Source organism: Pan paniscus, chromosome 11 (genome assembly GCF_029289425.2).
Source record: "Pan paniscus chromosome 11, NHGRI_mPanPan1-v2.0_pri, whole genome shotgun sequence".
Classification (NCBI taxonomy): domain Eukaryota; kingdom Metazoa; phylum Chordata; class Mammalia; order Primates; family Hominidae; genus Pan; species Pan paniscus.
The window spans coordinates 29,272,595-29,294,577 of record NC_073260.2 but is presented as its reverse complement, the minus strand read 5'-3'; the positions used below and the strand labels follow the sequence as shown (position 1 = coordinate 29,294,577).

The 21,983-nt window shown below is 44.7% G+C and overlaps 1 protein-coding gene across 6 annotated transcripts in view; it reads left to right on the top strand.

The window, feature by feature from the left end:
* PALM2AKAP2 (PALM2 and AKAP2 fusion) overlaps positions 1–21,983 on the top strand; it is a 528,965-nt gene that overhangs the window by 471,976 nt on the left and 35,006 nt on the right. Inside the window, exon 1 of one of the 6 annotated variants that reach the window (XM_057298680.2) lies at positions 13,655–13,995. The exons of the other annotated variants lie outside the window; for them this stretch is intronic. The gene's annotated coding sequence lies outside the window, so the exon portion shown is untranslated. Of the gene's footprint in view, positions 1–13,654; positions 13,996–21,983 lie in introns of those variants that run through there. 6 annotated transcript variants of the gene reach the window in all.

Below are 21,983 nucleotides of genomic sequence, written 5' to 3'. Positions count from 1 at the left end.
TGCAGATAAAGTCTTTGCCTTGCTTTCCCATCCCCTAATGGCAAAATGAATTGCTAAGATGAGAAAAAGGAATTTTGCACCATCTGCACCAACTCTGAGGTTTTGCAAGTGATCACCAATGTGGAGAGTATGGTTCAGGGCTACATGTTTATTTTTATTTTTATTTTTATTTTGCATCCAGCGTGCTCAGAAAAACTAAAGGAAAAAAAATGGAAGGATGAACGTTTTAAAATACAACAAAGCTGCATCATCCTCCAGTCAACGTTTTTGTTCCAGCTGCCTTCTAGCATTGCACAGCTTGAGATGTTTGTTGCTTGTGTTCCTGCAGCATTGAAGCCCCCACTCCCACACCCAGCCCCTGTCATTTCCTGTTTTCAGATCCCCACCTTCTGCCCTGCATGTTGGGGAGGGGTCCATGGCCAGAACGGACTGGCAGCTCTCTGCCATTGTAGGATCCCTGCTGTTGTGCTCGAACCTGTATATAAGACAAACAGTCATTCTTGGGAGTGGCCAGACATTATCTAGAGAATTCCAACCATTCAGCTGAAGAGAAAGTCACTCACCTGGAGTATTTAGAGAACTCCAGGCATCTTTAAGCAGGTACAGGTGGGAGACACAGCCCTTGAAGATTACCATCCAAGATACAGCTAAGAGCTCAAAGTGAATTCTTAGATTCAGTGAGCCATGACACATCATGTGTTTTGGAAGAGCAAAAAGGATGTCAAGATGTGCTTCTTTACAGTGGGCTTTGGAGAGCTGGACAGGCCAGGGCTTGGCTCTCAACTGTGCCCCTCCTTGTTTTGTGTCTTTGGGCAAATTACTTAAGCTCTGAGCTTCAATGTGTTCATCCACAAAATAGGGATTAGCCCTTTTTCACAGAGTTGCCATGAGGATTTATTGAGATAATGTATGTAAATGTCTACACATTGTAGGTATTCAATTAATAATTGTTACCATCATCATCCATATCATCTATATTTCCTGTCAAGGAAACTGGCATACCAGCTAAGCCAGCAAGCACATGCAAATAGTTCTAGGACCCATTTAGAGTATATGATAAAGTAGAAAAAGAATCTTGAAGTCGGTCTTCCTTGATAAGTTTCCAGTCAAGATTGTCCCAGTTTCCACCTTTGTATCTACAAGAGGCAAGATGGTGGTTAAAGGCCCTGAGACAGACTTTCCTCCAGTTCAATCCCAGCTTTAGCACTTATGGCTGGAGCCCTTGGGCAAGTCACTTAAAACTCTCTGAACCTTGGTTTCCTGATATGTAAACTACAGCTATCAAGAGTACTGACCTCCTACGCTTGTTTTGAGGAATAAATGTAATTATGCATAAAAATCGCATGGTCTAATGCCCAGCATATCATAAATGCTCAACAAAGGTTATGAGCACCTCATCATCAACTAAAGTTGCTAATGCCTTTGAGGACTCTCAGGCTCTTTGTTCCTTCTCCAGTTTGACAAGGTACATTCCCATTGCCAGCTCTGTGACAGGCTTTGTAACCTGGCTTCTGCGTACAACAGCATACATGTATGCTTCTGCTCCAGCTGGGCAGTCGATAAGCCTGCAGCCTTTGCTGGTTGATATGCCCTTATTCCACAGGTATTCCTTTGCTGTTTCTGTTTTATCTACAGGTTTTTATTTTTGTTGTTGTTGTTTGTCTTTTTGTTTTTGTTTTTTTCTTTTTTTTTTGAGACGGAATCTCACTCTGTCACCAGGCTGGAGTGCAGTGGCGCGATCTCAGCTCACTGCAAGCTCCGCCTCCCAGGTTCAAGAGATTCTCCTGATTCAGCCTCCCGGGTAGCTGGAACTACAGGCGTGCACCACCACGCCCAGCTAATTTTTGTAATTTTAGTAGAGATGGGGTTTCACCATGTTGACCAGGATGGTCTCAATTTCTTGACCTTGTGGACCTTGTGATCTGCCCAACTTGGCCTCCCAAAGTGAGCCACTGCACCTGGACTTTTTTTTTTTTTTTTTTTTTTTAGACAGAGTTTTGCTCTTGTTGCCCAGGCTGGAGTGTAGTGGCACAATCTCGGCTCACTGCAACTTCTGCCTCCCGGGTTCAAGCAATTCTCCTGCCTCAGCCTCCCAAGTAGCTGGGAGTATGGGATTACAGGCGCCTGCCACCACAACAGGCTAATTTTTTGTATTTTTAGTAGAGATGGGTTTTCATCATGTTGGCCAGGCTGGTCTTGAACTTCTGACCTCAGGTGATCCACCTGCCTCGGCCTCCCAAAGTGCTGGGATTACAGACGTGAGCCACCATACCTGGCCCTGTCTACAAGTTTTAAAAAGCATGAATATCTTGGGGCAACCCACCTCTGAGAAGGCTTGAAAAATGCTATAATTAGCCTGTGGCCAGAGTAGAGGGCAACAGTGAACTACCTGGCATTGAAGTCCTACCATGTTCCCATTGTGGGGCCAGCTGCCTTCACATTCTGTCCTTTTGGAAATCCTCATAATAGCCTCAGAAGGTAGGTGTATTGATTTCCTAGGGCAGCTATAACAAATTCTCACAAATTAAGTGGTTGAAAACAATAGCAATTTGTTCTCTCACAGTTCAGGAGTCCTGAAGTCTGAAATTACAGATGGCAGGGTTGGTTCCTTCTGGAGGCTTTGAGGGAGAATCCGTTCCATGCCTTTCTCCTAGCTTCTAGTGGTTGCTAGCAATGTGTAACATTTCTTGACTTGTAAATGAATCATTCCAAATTCTGCCTCCAGATTCACATGGAGTTTCCTCTGTGTGTATATCTGCATGCCCTCTCTTCCCCTTATAAAGACACCAGTCATTGGATTTGGGGCCTACTCTCACCCAGTATGATCTCATCTTAACAAATTATATCCGCAAAGATCCTATTTCCAAATGTTACATTCTGAAGTTCCGGGTGGACATGAATTTTGGGGCGGGGCACTATTTGACTCACTTCAGTACTTATTATACCCGTTTAACAGATGATAACCCAGAGTCTCAGGGAGGAGAAAATCCCTTGCATAAGCATTACACAATCAGTTTGTGATACCCAAGGATTCACAAACCCTGACCTTCTTTTCTCTAGATTTGTGTACTTCCCACCGTATCACTTTACCACATATAAACAAACGTAGAACAAACAGTCTAAAACCTATGGCAGCAAAACGGTCAACAGCAGGCAGCCCTGGGATCAAAGAAGGTCTCTGGAGGGTAAACAGGATGAAGCAGAGGCTTTGCAAGCAAATGGCGATCCCTTCCTTGTTTCTGGTTCTCAGACTTCATCCTGTTTCCATAATCAGTATTACTTATTGGCTCTCAACCATCCGGCTCTGCTCCTGGGATTCCACAGTCGGGCAGAGAGATTCTTCATAAATGAGAGAAGGTAGTAGTCGGTTTCATTTGCATTAAGAGAAGGAGCACATTTCTTTGCTCAAAGTAAAATACCCTCCCACGACTCCCCACTGCTCCCCGTATCCCTGCTGGCTTATGCTTATCATGCATCCCAGTGGTGCATGGAGAAATTCCATGCTTTCCTTCTCCTCCAGAGGTTCCTTCCTGGCATTCAGAGCCATAAAAGCAGTGGACGGAAACAGGTGACCAGCCCTCAGCTGCTCCCAGAGTCTGGCTGCCTAAACTTTTCCCAGAGGATGGTCCAGCAGTGCTGGTCCAGGGTGGGCTTGGGAGAGCAGAGCTCTAGGCAAGAGAGGTGTGAATCCATGTGGTCCCCCGGGTTCTGGCCAAAGTCCAGGGCTGGGGCAGAATCACAGTCAGAACCAGGGTCAGGTCGTCAGTGTCAAGGGCAAATATCTTTTTCTTTAAACCACAAGTGCACCTCTGGTACCATGCGCAGAATCCCTTGTAGAGAGTGGCATCCGTTTGCTGCATGAGATGGGAGAAAAATTAGCGGCCCTGGCTCGAGTCTTCATTGCCCCTTGGCTGCCTGCCATGTCCTATTTCTCATCAGGCTAGTGTCCCCAGTGCCTGTCCTGATCCAGAATTACCACTTAACCCTAGTGGAGCAGGACTCTCAGACTGACCATCTGGACTTTCCTCGAGTTCTCTTTTCCTGCCAGAGTGTGTCAGAGTGAATTGGATTAGAGTTCTGTTTGCTGCACAGCCTGGCTTCACATGAGGCTTTGTGCTTTTGAAGAAACTTGAGACAAGACTATTCACGAGTTCCCAGAGTGGGTGGCAATTCACAGTGATGCTGATATCCACGATGGTGGGGTGGTTCTGTGCAGGGATCTCTAAACCTTTTAGAACCTTCCACCAGTTTCCCTGCAATCAATAGGTAGCTGATTCCATCAGATCAAACCATTTTCCTGTTGGAAAGTGGTAGGTCCTTTTGTTAAGTGTTCTTAGAACTCACCAATGATTTCATCGAAAAAGCATCTCTGATGGTTTTTCTTTCTCCTCTGGCATTGTGAACATTGTCTTGGAGAAGTGAAGTTTTGCCATGTAACACCTGCCTTTGAGCAGGGAAGAACATGGTGGGTAAATCTACGAGAGAGACCTGTTCTGTTCCCTGGACTCAGCTCCCATAGAGTCCACCACTGACCTTAGACCCTCAGGCTCCATCAGATGGATAGGAATTGAGTAACAGAAGGGTAGGAATCCCATACATAATCGGTATGGAATTTGGGATTGCCTAAGTGCAGAGTTACATTCTGTTCCAAGCCCCAGCATTCACTTTAAACATTAATAAGAAATATGGTGCTTTTTGCCTATGGAAGACTAGATTGAACAAACCCAAAATATTATTTTTAAAACTACTCAAAATTTTAAAATACTAAAAGAAAAAATGGGACTCAAATTTAATGAACCCGTGTGTGTGTGTGCGCGCGCGTGTGTGTGTGCGTGTGTGTGTGCGCGTGCGCGCGCACCTTGTAGGTAGGTGAGGAGATTACTAGATTGACTCTCCTGTACATTTAAGTTAAATGGAACAAAAAAAAAATGACTATTGCTTAGAATAATGGATAAGCCGGCCTCCTATTTTTTGTTCTCTACTTGACTGATCAATCCAATGGGATTTTCCTATGACATATTCTGTCTGTGACATAGTTCATGAAATTCTACGACATTTGATTCCCAAGGGGGAATCTGGTTACTCACAGCGTGTTTCACAACTTTTCTGGGAACAGGCAGCTCTTGGAAGGAAAATGTCTATGTATAGCAGTGAGCCAATAACTCATCTTCAGTGAAAACGGAAGGTGATATTGTCATACAGCTGTGTAGAGTGAGAGTACCCCTAAACAGTTAATAAATTACAGCCAGAAAGCAAAACCTCCTCAAGAGATGGCCAAGTTTTGGTACACATTTGTTCACTGTGGCTCTATTAAAGACCTCACTTTTTAATATGTGGATGGAAAATGGAGATCAGAGGTGCTGTGAAACCTAACAAGTAGATGAGCCCTGGCCGTTTAAAAGTCTAAATGTATTTAAAGCTTGAATTTGTAACTTTTTAATTTATGTATGATACTCTCAATCCTTGCTTTTCCAATTACAATACTAATACATGCTCAGTCATATGCATCTTTGTTCATTTGTTTTTGTTTTGTTTTTGTTTCTTGTTTGTTTGCCTTTTGAGACAGGGTCTCATTCTGTTGCCCAGACTGGAGTGCAGTGATGTGATCACAGCTCACTGCAGCCTCAACCTCCCAGGCTCATGTGTTCCTCCTGCCTCAGCCTCCCAAGTAGCTGGGACTATAGGTTCATGCCACCATGCCCAGTTCATTTTTTAAAAATATTTTTTGTAGAGATGGGGTCCCACTATGTTGCCCAGGCTGGTCTCGAACTCCTGGGCTCAAGTTATCTTCCCACCTCAGCCTCCCCAAGTGCTGGGATTACAGACATGAGCCACTGTACCCTGCCAATAATCCACATCTCTATGAAATAAAAACCATGGACTCCACTTCAGCTTTTCATCACCCCTTTAGCACTGAGTTTCCCCATTCCTATTCTCCAGGGTTAACCACTGTCTTTGTCTAATTTCTGCTGCTAAAAGAGGATACCTGAGTCTGAGTAATTTATAAAGAATAGAGATTTGGTTCTTACATTTCTGGAGGCTGTCTCATCCCATAGAAGAAGGTCAGAGGGCAAAAGAGCATACAACCTGTGAGAGACAAGAGAGAGCCAGTCTTACTTTGATAATGAATCCATTCCTGGGTTGACCATTTGTGAGGTCAGAGCCCTCATGACCTTATCGCCTCTTCAAGGTCCCATCTCTCAACACTGTTGTATTTGGGATTAAGTTTCCAACACATGAATTTTTGGGAGACACATTAAAACCACAGCAGCCACAGATAAGCTATATATATATATATATAGAGAGAGAGAGAGAGAGAGAGAACTATAGAGAGAGGGCAAACTATGTATATAGAATAAAGTGTATATATATAGTGTAAGATACATATATATATATATGTCGTTTTGTGTGTGTGTGTGTGTGTGTGTATATGTAGTTCTACTTCCAAGAATTTATACTACAGCCATGGAGGCACATGTAGAAAATGATCTATATTCAAGGATCTCTAATGCCACAATGTTTGCAACAATAAAAGACTAGAAATAACCTAAATTAATAGGGAACTGATCTTTTAATAAAATGGAATATATATTATATATATATATATTCCATGTATATATACAGAAATATACACACACACACACAAATGATATCCTTATTTTATTATTTAATTTAATTTTTGTTTTTGAGATGGAGTCTTGCCTGTCACCCGGGCTGGAGTGCAGTAGCACAATCTCGGCTCACTGCAACCTCTACCTCCCAGGTTCAAGTGATTCTCCTGCCTCTGCCTCCTAAGTAGCTGGGACTACAGGAGCCCACCACCACGCCCGGCTAATTTTTTGTATTTTTAGTAGAGACAGGATTTCGCAACGTTGGCCAGGCTGGTCTCAAGCTCCTGGCCTTAAGTGATCTGCCCGCCTCGGCCTCCCAAAGTGCTGGGATTACAGGTATCAGCCACTGCGCCCAGCCTTCTTGACTTTTAGAGAGTGAATTTATCTCCTCCAGGTGCCTAATCACTCATCAGGAGTGCCATATTTCCTTTTAGTGCTTTCCCACCTGTCTCTCTGTATTTTTAAATGCTTACTTCCTTTTTTCAGAAGTTAATATATGCACATATTCTAACATTGGAAAGGTGTAGAAAAGAACACAGTGAACAGAAGCTTACCTGCACCTGATGTCCAGTGACCCCCTTCCCCATTCCAGAGAAAGTCTTTGTGATGGGTTTCTTATGTGTCCTTCCAGGGATAGCTTATGAATATGCAAATATATAGACACACATACCTACATATATACAAATAGAAATATATACATATAAGATTATTCATATTCATGTTTGTTAACATCAAAGGTAACGTGCTCTTTATAAAATGTTCCATAGCATTTATTAGTAGATTTTGAAGATTGCTACCTATAAATTATCATAGAGCTGGGAGTTCTTCTGTTCGTTTAAAGTTGTATGATATTCCATTTAATGAAAACAGCAGGCCAGGCACAGTGGTTCACGCCTATAATCCCAGCACTTTGGGAGGCCGAAGTGGGCAAATCATGAAGTCAAGAGATCGAGACCATCCTGGCCAACATGGTGAAAATCTGTCTCTACTAAAAATACAAAAATTAGCTGGGCGTGGTGGTGGGTGCCTGTAGGCCCAGCTACTCGGGAGGCTGAAGCAGGAGATTTGCTTGAACCCGGGAGGCGGAGGTTGCAGTGAGTCAAGATCACACCACTGCACTCCAGCCTGGTGACAGAGCGAGACTCCGTCTCAAAAAAAAAAAAAAAAAAGAAAAAGAAGATAACAGTTCCCTATTAATTTAGGTTATTTCTAGTCTTTTATTATTGCAAAGATTGTGGCATTGGAGATCCTTGTGTATAGATCATTTTCTACATGTGCTTCTATGGTTGTAGTATAAATTCTTGGAAGTATAACCACTGGGTCAAAAGCATTGTGTATTTTAAAGTTGGGTCCACATTGCCAAATTGCCATCCAACTTTATGGAGTTGGATGAGGCTACCTCTCTCATTACATGCTGATAACTAATATATAGGTGGAAAACTTGTAATTTTTGTGTTTCTTTTTTATAAATGGGATTGAGAGTCATTCTGTATGCCTAAGAATAGTTTATATTTCTTTTTGTGAACCGTCTATCCATATCTTTTGTCTAGTTTTATGTTTGGGTTGTTGACCTTTTTTATCGATTGCAAGGGTCCTTTATATTTTAACACCATCAAGCCATTATAATAACGTGAGTTGTGAATATTTTCCCAGTTTATTTCTATTTGAGCCACCATTGGTTGAATCATTTTACCGTATGGCAAGCCCTGTGGTGAGCATGTCATGTTTTACAACTGCTCCCTAAGTTAGCAGTGGTATTATGCCATTTTACAGAGAAGGGCCCCAGGTCTGTCGGATGCCAAAGCTGATTCTTAACTTGAACTCTACACCCCTTTTGCACATACCTATTTATATAGCATCATTTCAGGTTGTCATGCAATTATGATAAATATCCTTTTCACAGGTTGCATAGCATTCTATTAGTTATACAAATCATAATTTTCAGATGCCGATACTTAGACTACACATTTTCATCACCTGTAGGTTTTCACTGTTATAAATAAGATTGTGATACATTTCTTCTAAAACTGTGTCCTCCCCAATGCAACAAGATGGTGCCATTGCTCCTGCAGGAGATGAGATATCATGCCTGAGGCAGACATGAGAGTCATCTTTTGAGTCTAAGATCCTTGACAAGGGAACTCAACAGACTCGGGTAGAAATGGGGTGCATGTCAGGGGATGGGGACATTTTATTGGCCTGCTAGACTTCTCAGTGCCTTTCCCTTAAATGTCACCGGTAGCTTCACCTGGTTCTGGAATGAAATACAACACACATTAGGGCTTCAGACCCTCTTCTCTCTGAAAGCCTGCCCTTTGTTTTTGAGACAGAGTCTTGCTCTGTTGCCCAGGCTGGAGTGCAGTGGTGCGATCTCGGCTCATTGCAACCTCTGCCTCCTGGATTCAAGTGATTCTCCTGCCCTCAGCCTCCCGAGTAGCTGGGATTACAGGCATGTGCCACTACACCTGGCTAATTTTTGTATTTTTGAGTAGAGACAAGGTTTCACCATGTTGGCCAGGCTGGTCTTGAACTCCTGACCTCAGGTGATTTGCCTGGCTCGGCCTCCCAAAGTGCCGGGATTACAGGCATAAGCCACTGCGCCCGGGCCGAAAGCCTGCTTTATGAGCAGCAATATTGGAGACAGTTGTAGGAAACACTGAAAGACTGCAGGATGCAGTGGGGAGGGCGAAGGCCGGGAGTTGACAACTATTTATTTTTTTTATAAAATAGTATTTCAAATAATATTTCTAACAGGAATAAATGAGATCATGGTGCATGACATAGCTGAGGGGTCCATATGTTTGTATGTTCTTGTGGATTCTTCTCAACCCTCTGCTCTGTAGCTTTCTGTGCCCTGAGCACCGGAGAAGCATTACCAGGTCTGGGTGTTCTTTAAGCCTTTCTAAAGAGAGTTGCTGTTTCTGTTTGCCTTTTCTCATCATTTTCCCCTTAATAAATTAAGGGCTAAGTGTGTCTTAGTTTCCCACACTTGACTCCAATCAGGGATTCCTTTGGGTAAACAAACTCCTGTCTTAAATTGTAAGTATTCCCATCTGATTCACATGTAAGGGCAAATTGTTGTAAAGACCTGGCTCCATGCTGAGATGTAGGGTCTTTTGGTGACGGGGCTTGGAGGAGGAACCTACCTGAAAGGTAAGGAGGGAGAGGACAAGACTGGGCATGTGAGGAGGAAGGGCGGTTGTGAGGCCCAGGCTTCCTTCTCTGTGTGCCTTGAATTGGGCCTTGGAGCAGCTTGAAAAGCTGCCCCAGCTTTCCTAAGCACCAGGAAGCAGGGAGGGGAACCTTCCCAGTGCCGCCCTTTCCCCTGCACCTGCTACTTTGCAATTCCAGGCAATGGGCTGGCTCTTAACTGTGTTTGAAGCCAGCCTCTGTACCCTGCGGGCCTCATTCCTTCCTGACCCCTTCAAACCTGTTTTTGGAACTTTCTGTCACACTAAGGTGACTGGTGACTGTCACAAATGGGAAAGTTACATTTAGCAGAATAAAATCCTTCCATTAAAGAGGTAAAGTTCTGACAAGGGGATTGTCTACAAGCTGCGCCTCCTTCTGGGAACTCTTAAAATCCCTCTCAGCAAAAGTATCACCTGGTTTCCAAGGCAGCTGCTGCTCCTATCCTCTCGCAGGCTTTCTTGAGACTCTGCCCACTCAAAATGAGTTCACCTTTGCCCAAAGTTCATGCTAAAAGCACAGAACTTACAGAGATTAGGAGAAGTGAATTGTGAGGGTTTATGTACCTGGGATCTCATTTTACCGACCAGAAAACTAAGACCTAGAAGAGAAATGAGGCCTTCCCAAAGCTCCTAGCAGCTGGCCTACGCTTTCAAAGTCGTCTCTTGCTGCCTTACATTATAGACACTTCTTAAGTTTTTTTCTTTTTTGATCATGGCTCACTGTAGCCTTGACCTCCCAGGCTCAAATTCCTCCTGCCTCAGCCTCCCAAGTAGCTGGACTATAGGTGCATGCCACCGAGCCTGGCTACTTTTCAAATTTTGTAGAGACAAGGTCTCACTACGTTGCCCAGGCTGGTCTCAAACTCCTGGACCCAAGTGATCGATTCTCCCGCTTCAGCCTCCCAGCACTGGGATTTCACAGGTGTGAGCCACTGGTCCTGGCCTTAAGATTTTTTTCTTTTATTTGCATTAGCCCAAACACTTCTTGGGTCTGCTCCTTCCTGAGCTGCCTGGTGCGGCTTCTATGAGCACTGCTGCATTTTGGGGATTCATGGCTTCTAGCCAGAGCTCTGTTCCTAACCAGCGGGGTGACCCTAGGTGGTAGGTGGCTGCCATTGGCTGGGGTCTGCCCCTCTGCAGAGTGCCTGATAATCCCCACTTTGCCATTAATGGGAGGATTAAATAGAAGGTATAGAAGGGTATGTGGCACAGACAAGGCACACAGTAGGAGCACCATAGATATTGGCTGCGTGATGATCATAATGGTATCAATTGTCTTTAAACCCCAGTGGCTAGACTTTCATAAATTGAAGTTTACTTCCCAGTCAACCAGGACCAAGTTTCAAAATGGCTTCTTTTCCCCCAGGGCAAGGCACCCTCAGAAACTAACGAAATCAGGTTACGGCAAAACAGTGCAAATTTATTTTCAGAAAACCCACCCCAAGCTCAGAGTCTACACTTAAAGGGTGTAGAGGTGTGAGCTGCAGCTAGATGTTACCTGCTGGATTCTACTCTGGTCATTTCTCTCCAGAGACTCCACTGTCATCAAGTGTGGGATGGCTCTGTTTATGCTTTTGCAGCCTCAGGCTAGCTTGCTGGTTTTTCATGTCTCCCTCTGCCTCTGAGTATAATCCACTTTTCTGGAGTACCTAACTGTGACTTTGCCATAGAGTATTTTTCTAACCTCAACCCTATTTTTGCAGCTTGGGTTGAGGGGAGACTCAGGCAACTGTGTGAATGTGTGTGTTTTTGTGTGCATGCACAAATACAAATGCATGGGTGTGTATGTGTGAGTATATAGATTAGTTTGTTAGGGTAGCCATGACGAGGTATCACACATTGGTGGGGGGAGGCTTAAACAACAGAAATTTATAGTCTTACAGTTGGGAGGCTAGAAGCACAAAATCCTCAGCAGAGTTAGTTCCTTTGGAGGGCTGTGAGGGAAGGATCTGTTCCAGGCCCCTCTCCTTGGCTTATAAGTAGTTGTGTTCCCTCTATGCACATCTCTGTGTCTACATTTCCTCTTATTCTAAAGACCCTAGTCATACTGGATTAGGGCCCACCCTGGTGACCTCACTTAAATGTGATTACCTCTGTAAAGACTGATCTCCAAATAAGGTCACATTCTGAGGTCCTTGGTGTTAGGAGTTCAACATAAGAACTTGTGGAGATGACTCAAGTCAACACACAACAGTGTGCCTGTGTGTGGGTGGAGCATATGTGTGTTTGTGTGTGTAGTGGACTCTGGCGTCTCTGAGACACCAGGTCATTTGCAAACCTACTCCTTGGAAAATAGTACTTTAAGAGCACATACAGTTGTCTCTTGTGAATAGGGCAGATTTAAAACCTTTTTCTAAAACAAATCTTCCCATGGGTGTGGAGGGGCAGGTGTGGTAATGGAGTGGGTCCCGGGTACCCCTCTTGCATCGCTGGTCGAGGGCACCTCATAATGGAAAGTCCTTCCCTGGTTCTTCATTCTCAAGCAGAGCAATGCCATTGGCATGTGATTTCTGCCTCATTTTACTTTAGATGACTAAGTAGCATCTTGAAGTGCCTCTGGCTACACAACAGAACATTCCAATTATTCCACAGGGCAGCATAAATTCAGAGTTCCCTTGGAGCTCCCTGGTGACTTGATACCACCAAGTCAGTCATTGAGGAACTCCCCAATATTTCTAAATAAATTTGGAAAATGTGTTTAGCATATGGAAAATGTTGTTTAGATGCTGTAAATAGTTGTAAAGTCTACTTTTAGCCTCCTTTTCAAAAGAGCCTTCCTGGGCTCCATCTACTCTGATTATCCCTTCCTTGACTCGTGTGCTTGGGAGGGTCCCAGGAGGACTGCTATGCTGGCTGGTGTGCAGACCACAGGTGAACCCTGTTGCATCTTTCAGCTGCTCACCAGGACAAACTGCTCTAAAACTGACCCCAAATGAGCTGGCCCCACAGAACCATGTGTGGCGTTTGTCATCTTTCCCCCAGTTTACTGTAAATCTCAGTTCTCTTTGACCTCTAAAATCTTACTGAAAAAGTGAGTACTTCATGGTACTGAACTGACCTGGAATTCTGACTGACTTTCTAGTTCTGCCCGTAAGTTATGCCCTAAATTTTCCAGGTCAACGTAGAGTTCCAGGGAACGAGGTGGACGGAACCTGGAGGCAGAGTTGAGCCAGTGGGTGTTATCAGGCAGGGGGCACTGATAAGCACGCTAACTCCCCGTTAGACTTAGTGTAGTGCTGGGGGCCCTATTCTGAGGTGACTCAAGGCAAATGCACATCTGTTTTCTTGATGGCAGAGGACTGTTGTTAGCCATGGGATGGTGCAGCCACTTCCTCCAGATATTCCTTGAAATTAGAGCACTCATCTCAGACTTCAGATGCATCTGTCCACTTTGGCATGGACTATAATGTAGCCACTTAAAACACATCTTACAAGGGCCATTAAATAACATAAAAAGTGCTTGTGAAATGATATGAGTAAAAAAAAAAGTTGGCACAGAATTGCATTTACTGTCTGGTCTCGATATTAAATACGTATTTCTGAGAAGATGACAATGGAATGAAATAAAATATTAATTTTTTTTCTGATTGGAGGGGTAATGAATATTTTTTATTTTCTAAATGTTCTGTGGTGAGCATTTGTTATCACACACAGACACACGCACACGTGCACATACCACATGCATGTACACACGCACAAGCACACACCACAGGCTGTCCTGAAAAGTCTGTCTAACTGGAGACTTCTCCAGGGTCTTTCAGATTTTTTGCTGCCTCAATACCGCTGGGATATCAATTCCCTGCTTGTCCCAGGGCCCACCTCTGAATTGCCGAGAAGACAGCGGTAGCTGATTCACATCAATGCTAACTGATTCACCTCAACGCCGCCGGCTCCTGCCTCCCTGCTCAGCCTTGAGCGTGACAGGAGCAGGCCGGGCCTGCTCTGGCTGGGAATGCCGCTGCCCTCCAGCTCCGGCCAGCCAGGGAGGGGCCAGGCCTCTCCGAAGGAGGTTAAAGTCCTTCTTTGTGTGAATGGCCTTTTAGGGAGCAGAGGGAGGGCCCACGGTGACATCACAGTCTTCCGTCAGGAGGCTCAGGAGGAATTTGTCCAGCTTGAGCCAGGGTGCACGCAGGAATCTGTCTGGAAAAAGGCAGTTCTCACTGAGGAGGTTTGAGGCGCGCGCTCTGGGCAGGGTAAGCCGAGTCTGCTGACTTATCTTCGTGTCCTTTTCTTTCTAATTGGAAAGGACAGGGGTCTTTTTTTGAGGCCAGTGTCTTTATGGAGGAGGTTTTCTGAGTCTGTCGTGTGCTGTGGAGTCCTTTCTTGCTGGAGAGTAGGCAGCCGAGCTCAAACTGGTGTCTTGCTTCTCTCTCTCTCTCTCTCTTTTTTTTTTTTTTTGCAAATCTTGTAAAACTCTCAGCTTTTGTGCTAAGAGGCAAAGAGGACACTCAGTCCTGCACATATAGTGCAAAGCTATATGAGTCGTCTGTGGCAGATCACGCTTTGAAGATGGTGCAAGTGTGTCTGTGAGAATCTGTGTGCCCTTTTCCAGAACAGAACCAAGTGACTCGGTGATTCTGGTACCTCGTTTCTTAGCCATCTAGCATTTGTTCAAGAGACTCAGTCTTGTGGTCTACAGCTAGCCTTCTGTTTCCATGCTGTGGAACTCACCACATTCACAGGGTGGCCTGGGGGAATATGGTTTTGGGGGGAATGTGTGGTGCCTGTCTCTTGGAGGTCCCATGGGTACGGAAGGAGACCCTCGCCAGCTTTGTTCATAGGCACAGAATCATCTGTAGACAGAGGGTTAACCACAAATGCATCTGGCACTGTTTTCTCTTTTCTTGGGGCTCTGCCTCAATATAGTGGATTCTGCTGGTCCACAGTGGTGTTTGGCTTTTGATCCCTGCCATGACCTGCTCACCAGGCGTGAACCCAAGATCTGGAACTATTTTTAAACCAAGAGGGACACAGCAAATTTATAAAGAACTGAAAAACTAGGCTTGCTTTTGTCTTTAGCAGAATCGGTTACCCTAGAAATCTCAGCTTGCAGGAGCCAGAGTTCCCTCTGTGGCCTTTAGCTTGGTTTATTCTGGGGTGGGGACTACCTTGCAAAATAATCTCCAGTGAAAAGGGCCTTTGGTGAGAAGAGCCTCCGAGGGCTCCTTGATAGGGCGCTCAGTATCCCTCATTGAGGAAAACATGAAACTCACATCTCTCCTCATTCACGGGAAACCCGGAAGCCTCTCAGTCACTCCTGTAAGAAGTGGGTCTCCAAGTAACGGAAAGAAACAACCCTTTCATCAGCTGCTGCAGAAAAGGCAACAGCAGCTTCCTTCCTTTCCTCCCCTCCCCACTGCTGACCCCCACCACACACACTGTCTTCAGTTTCTTTCACAGAAAGCCCAAGCTGTAAATATATTCATCAAATAACACCTTAACATTTTCCAGATGTGATTGGAGCCACTGACTTTTCAGCAGGGCTAAGAGGAGGTTGTTCATAGGCTAAGCTATGGTGCTGGGGGAGACTCCATTCTATGAGAAATTGACCAGTCTCCTTCACTAGGAATGTGGGTCAAGACACAGGGAAGCCTTGTTTCCAGTGAAGGGGTGGGGAGTTCCAGAAGTATTTTCATCCCGTCTTCAGACCTGTACCTGAGGCATAAGACAGAGAGAATAGCAGAACAGTGATTACTCTTTTGACCAATACCGTAGAAGCTCTCAGAAAAAAAGGCTGGACCTGCAGGAGCAGGAACAGGACTCCTGGCCTCCAAAGGGTTGAGTTTTCTTTTTAGAACTGCTCTAGTCACATTGAGCTGCAATGGCTTCATGGCAGGAGATCCATGGAGGCAAACCAAGAAGTGTTTTTAGTATCTGCCCCTTTTAAGGCTCACAGCATTGACCCGAGCCTGCTGGGTCCAAATTTAGCCTGCGTTTGCCCCAGGAGTGCTTGAGGTCTGGAGTCTGGCCGGCTGTCTTCCATCAGCCAGGAGGGGAGGCTCTAGCCTCTTTAGGGAGTGGCTTAGTTCCCAGTTTCCCACAATCAACACGGGCCCCTAGTTCCACAGGCCGGAAGAAGCTCTGCTCGGGGGATGGAAGAGGAAAGCCTGCTCAGGACTGGAATGTGGCCCAGGTTATCACCCGGGGCCTCTCCTCTCCTCCACTTCCCGCTTGTAGGCTCGGCTTAGAGGCCCAAGTCTAACCCTTGCAGCAAGCAGTTCCCAGACTTTCCTGCTGTCAGTGCCTTCAGGGGAGGGTGGAACGGCCCACTCGGAGTCCCAGCTCCTTCTCCTTCCTGTCGTCGTCAGCAGGGAGGGCCAGAGGAGGTGCAGCCAGCCTGCTTAGAAACTTTGGTGCACCGCGCTTTCTTCAATTCTTTTTGCCCGGCACAGTTTGCGCCGTTGAAGAGGGCTGGAAGTTTATTTCCAGCTATTGCTGCAGCACTTCCTTCCCCTAGTGCTGTTCGTTCTTCTTACGGGAACTGGTACTCACTCCCTCCAAGTCTGTGAGCGTCTTGCTGGGGATGGCGGATCACCTTGGAGCTCTGAGGACCTCGCATGGCCCAGGCTGAGAGCATATAGCTCTGCAGGGTCCCAGGATATGCTTATGGATCCAAGGTAGTGTTGACCTCTTTAACTTCTGTTCCCTTTCTTATGCTTCGGGTTCCCTCGGTTTGGGGAGTTAGCCCACCCCAGACCTGACTGCAGCTTTGCCTGGTTTGTCCGAAGCTGATGAGGTTCAGCTGATGTGGGCATCTTTTAGGTTTCTGGGCATCATCCACCAGCCAGGTGCACTTCCTCCCATTCCACCCTCACCCCTTCTGCATTTGCCTTCATGCTGGAGACATCCTGACTTAGCCAGAAAGTTAAAAGTTTAGGAAGAACCTCTCTAAAGACAGCCACGCATAGCTCGTGGAACCAGTTCTTCATCATGATTGTCATTGCGTCCTGTGCACTGAAAACGTGACTTACAAAAGAGAGGCAGGATGAGAAGGGAAAACGGAGATACTCTCTGATTTCACAGCTATGAGGAAGTTTTGTTTTATAGCCATGCCTCTGTTCCTAGGCCAAGAGTGAGTTTATATTTTTGGTGGAACTTATAAATAACTGGATTAAAGGATCGGGTCACCTATTATCTGGAGAAAAGCATTTCTAATTTAAATGTCATGGCTTTAGTAGGAAGTAATCTGGGTTATTCAAAGCAGAGAAACCTGGTTGTACAGCCTGATGTTTGAGTAATTTGGTTCACACTGTGCATTTAGGCTAGGAGCCTAGGAGGTCGAGATGGGTTAGGGACACTGTCGAGCTTTAACAGCCTGAGGATGGTGGGGCAGAGGGGAGGCTGTGAACACAGTGAACATTGTCCTTGTGGTGAAGGACACCTTTCTGCTCTCCGCCTGGGCTCAGGCAGACCTGCTAAGGAAAATGCACTTCCTTAAAGTTATTTCTGTCCATGACATGCCTAGCTGTAGGCCTAGGTACCCTGGGCAGAAAGAACACATGGGTGTCTATGCCCAGTGGGGCAGGGATCAGGGCCCTGCTGTTGTGTTTTCTGTGCAAATGTAAACAGGCTTCTAGAATCTCACTTGTAGTGTTGGTGAAGAGTTGCAGCCTTTTCCCACAGTGTCCATCAAAATGACATGGACATGGGATCTTAATATTTTACCTCTGGCAAATGGCCAGAGGAAACAGAACCCCTTCAGAGACCAGCCCAGAGGGTGAAATCCCCAGACTGTGCAAGAAGTCACATTTCTAGCTGACACGTAGAGCAACAGATACGTCTCCAGAGAGTTAACTCTCCAGGGAGTTCATCTATTTCTGACCAAGACTGAATAAAGAAGGTAAAGGGATCATCGACTTTTAAAGCTAAATTGTGAGTCTCACATCATCTGTAGAGATTCAAGCAAGCAAAAGATCAACCAAAAAGCCAAGCTAACTCTGTTTTGATTCATCCACTCTTCTTACCATTTCCCATGTCATTTTAAAAGCCTCCTAATATTGAGACTCCATTTTGATATATCAGGATAGAATGAGAAGAACCCACCTTCAAATCCTGGCTAGGGCACTTACTAGCCAGGTGATCTTGGGAAACGTCCCTCTATTTCTCTATACCTCTTATTCTGAAGTTTTAAGACTGAAATAAAATTCATGCCTTTCCTACTTAACAGAGGGCCATTTTTCAAGCATCAGCTGACATATGTATGTGCATGTACTGTGAAATGATAAGCTATTAGACATGTGTCAACCAGAAAATGGGGATGTCACACTTACAGCATGCCCACAGGACAGGCTTGTCAGGGCTGTCTCATTCACCTGTACATTTACTTGGCTAGTTGAGTTGTGGAGATGGACCAGGTTCTGTTTTATCCAATGTATGACCCCTCCTCTGCTTCCCATGTGACTGGAGCCCCAGGTCTGGGTGGTTCTTGACTGCTCATTCTACTTACTGCATTTCAGGACTTAACTTTTAAGGACATTTTGTGAAATTACTCCCTCTGTTGCAGCACAACTGTATCTTCCTAGTCGTGTTCAGCTTCAACTAAAATTCACATGTAAGGATCTGGGGTTGGGGAAAGATTAGGGAGATTAGAGCTGCCATAGATTCTGACTTTGAGTCTTTCCCGGGCCTTTTTTCTTTCATCTTTTCTTCTTGATTTCTTTTCTTCTAAAAATCTCCTGCTCTTTTCCCAAAAGAAAATCAGTCTGCTGCCAGAAAGAATATAATATCTGTCATTTAAACCTCAGTGTAAAATGGCTTAATAATAGTGAACATTTGCATTAACCGTTTTACAGTTTACATAGTACTTTTAAGTACATTTTCTAACTTAATTCTCAAAACAGATTTGGGAGATATTAGTCCTGCTTATGAAGGAGTTCTGTTCTCAGCAGAATTCCATAATTACAAAAAGTCTGGTAGGACTTTTATAGGTAGAGCCAAGAAATGACCCCAGAGTCTGGTCTTTGGACGCTAAACTCTGAATTACCACATTTTCTGCATTATTTAGGTGGAGACATAGGCACCTGTGTTGTAAATTAAGCCACGCTAATTTGCTTTGCAAAACTATTAAACACTTTTTGGTAAATAAAGGCGACTTTAGTTGCAGCCTGGCTACCAGGTTATGTTAAACACAGGTCTCTGGGACCAAATTCTGGTACTCATACAGACTTGTGTTAAATAAACATTTATAAAAAATGCTATGAGGAAATCTCAGCTCCCTAAATTTCTAGATGCTCCAACCCCACCTTGCCTGAAGACAGATGTGGCAACTTTATGAAGACAGGATTCTGTTACCATTTTAGTGGGTGGTAAGCAACCGAAGTCCCCTGAGCCAAAGGCTAGAAACAAGATTGTTTAGTTCTCAAACCTCAAACACCATCCCTAAGGGTGTATAAACCAAAGGGTTCGCTCTATTGGCATATCCCCTTTATGAAAGGGTGAGGAAGATCTCTAATCCACAAATTTGAACACCACCAATTTCACGGATTTCTAACATTCATTATGCTAATTGACAGGCCACTAATTTCACTAATGAAAACCTATTTCTCACCTTAATTATGCCAATTAGCAAAGCTTCAGGGGTTCTTGGGAGTTAAAGGGAGCTAAGTACTGGAGGAAGCCACCTGTGGGGCGTGGGATCTCTCATTGGATCCTAGATGACCATCCCTTGAGTTTATAGTCCCAGTTAGGATGGTTGTCAGACCCTGGAATGTAATTTAAACTAATTTCAGAAGCACACAGCTGTATTAAATTGCCCCGATCAAGTATTTGAAAGTAAATGGTAGGCATCCTAACCAGCTGTTAACTATTCTAGGAATTTAGTGGGAAGGGCAGGTTTCTGTGTCGTGGTATTAGGGCTCTACCTGGAGGGTGAACTGGGCCGATCTAAAAAGCTCCCACAGCCCCTTTGCACCCTAGTTTTTCTCTGACCTTAGAAAACCCAGTTTGATGATTCTTTCATATCCTCCTGTTTTTGCATTGGGGCATAGTTCATTTCAAAAAGGACTTTCCTGGTGATTGAATGAATGTGCATCTTATCTGAATCTGGAATCACGTTCGCCTAATTTGAAGCATGGAGAAAATTCTGGACCTTCTTATCTTCAAAGAGAGCAATAAGCATTTGTTGGTTTAAACAAGACATCATCTGATGATACCAAGCCCAGATTCCTGCCCAATCCAGATAGGTTAGATTTCCAGCCCATTTCCATTTACCTGGTGTAGTTGCCGGTGGCTTTGATTCTATCAGGCCATCATGCATGAAGGCAAATTCTTACTGCTGACAGTGGAACTCAGGAATTCGCTCTTTTGTTATCATTGTTGTCTAACTTTACAAAACCTCAGGACCTCTGGTGCATGATTGTGAATCAGTAATTCAGAGTTGTTTATCTCTTTAAATACTTCCATGCCAATTAGAGGTTAAACCTGCTGCTTCCTGAGTAGATGGAATTGTCATGAAGAATTTTCTGAATTTATGGGGAAAGGGGGACTGGATGCCATATAGCTCACAAGAAGGAGGGCCTCTTTCCTGTTTACACCCTCCAGTGTCTAGAGGTTTAAAAAAATGTATCGGAAAGGAATCATCCCAAATTACACTGGAACCCCCAAACTTTGACTTTTAACAAGTAACTAGCGTGTGTGTGTGTGTGTGTGTGTGTGTGTGTGTGTGTGTGTGATGGAGTTTCACTCTTATTGACCAGGCTGGAGTGCCGTGGCATGATCTCGGCTCACTGCAACTTCCTCCTTCCAGGTTCAAGCAATTCTCCTGCCTCGGCCTCTCAAGCAGCTGGGATTACAGAGGCACCTGCCACCACGCCTGGCTAATTTTTTGTATTTTCAGTAGAGATGGGGTTTCACCATGTTGGCCAGGCTGGTCTCGAACTCCTGACCTCACCTCAGGTGATCTGCCTGCCTTAGCCTCCCAAAGTGCTGGGATTACAGGGGTGAGCCACCGTGCGGGCTTCTTTTTTTTTTTTCTTTTTGAGACCGAACCTCACTTCCTCACCCAGGCTGGAATGCTCCAACCTCCGCTCTCCGGGTTCAAGAGCTTCTCTTGCCAAATAGCTAGGATTACAGGTGTACACCACCATGCCTGGCCAACTTTTGTATTTTTAGTGGAGACAGGGTTTCACCATGTTGGTCAGGCTGGTCTCAAACTCCTGACCTCAAGTGATCCACCCACATTGGCCTCCCAAAATGTTGGGATTACAGGCGTGAGCCACCACACCCAGCCTTTTTTGAGACAGTCTCACTTCCTCACCCAGACTGGAATGCAGTGGCACTATCTTGGCTCACAGCAACCTCCGCTCTCCAGGTTGAAGCGATTCTCATGCCAAGTAGCTGGGATTACAGGTGTACACCACCATGCCTGGCTAACTTTTGTATGTTTAGTGGAGAGGAGGTTTCACCATGTTGATCAGGCTGTTCTCAAACTCCTGACTTCAAGTGATCCACCCACCTTGGCCTCCCAAAGTGCTGGGATTACAGGCATGAGCTATTGCACCCTGCCAACTAACTAGCATATTTTTAAATCTCAGTTTGACCGATCACAGAAGACATAACTACTTGTAAAATAATTTCTGATTCAAAGATAATGGCAGTTTTGTATTTTTTTTCAAACAATTGCAAAAGTATATTGTCAAATTGTCGTCTTAGATTTTAAATATTTGGTACCAAAACAACTATTTCTAGTTCAAAAAGGGTGCCTTGGAAAGAGCTGATACAATTTTTGAATCCTAAAAAGAAAACGTGGAAAGGCATCTGCTCATTCATCATCGAGCACTTGGAGTGTGAAACATTCAACAGAAAGGGACAATGCTGATGTGAGGAGCGGAAAAGTGTTCTTGGGAAATGGCTTTGGAGATAAGCCCCATCACTCCTTCCTCTGTGATTAGCAACAAGAGACAAAGAGAAGCAATTTCTTCACTTGCCTGATTCCGACTAAGAAAACTCTAATATAGATTTAGGGCTTTCTTGGAAGTACAGGGAACTCATTTTTTTTTAAAGGGTGTTGTCTTCTGGAGCTTATTGTTGCTGCTAATTTCATTATGACCCTGCAGAATAACCTCCCCTCATGTTTAATGAACGGATTAATTAATTAAACTATAGAACTAATTATTTGCCTTTTAGTTTCCTTTACTATTATGTTGCCCTTCTTCCTCTCCTCAGGTATTCTAAAGCATCTTGT